This window comes from Odontomachus brunneus, unplaced genomic scaffold (assembly GCF_010583005.1).
Source record: "Odontomachus brunneus isolate Ranch 3 - 2012 unplaced genomic scaffold, Obru_v1 Obru_scaffold_147, whole genome shotgun sequence".
NCBI lineage: Eukaryota > Metazoa > Arthropoda > Insecta > Hymenoptera > Formicidae > Odontomachus > Odontomachus brunneus.
In genome coordinates this window covers 790922-791383 of record NW_022639597.1, presented here as the reverse complement: position 1 = coordinate 791383, position 462 = coordinate 790922, and positions in this window count along the sequence as shown.

Genomic DNA, 462 nt, shown 5'->3' with positions numbered 1-462 from the left:
TCATCTTTGATTTGCGTAGGCGTATTGCCTTTCAAAAACAAATATTTAATGACAGCTCGATACTCGATTTTGTCCATTTTCACAAAAACACTCACATCAACTTACTCAAACGACTGTTACATAACAACTGCGAGTCCAAAATGGCTGAAACTTCGGTGAGTAACTGTCAACAGATGAACAACGAAATTCACTAGCTTTTATTTACAAGTGCTGCTATCTTCACGTTGAGGTCGGAAACTTTTCAGACCACCCTCGTATATAGTTTTAAAGGAGTCTACAGGAACATTTGGTCCGAGGGTGCAAGAAACTCTTATTCCGTCCAGTTAACATTTACATCCAAGCTTCAAAATCAGGAAAATTCACGTCTGAACATTTCAAAACTTGGTTCAGCGAAGTGTATGTACCAAATATTGGCCGTAAAAGCATGCTACTACTCGACTCGTGGACGGGACACTGTCCGAG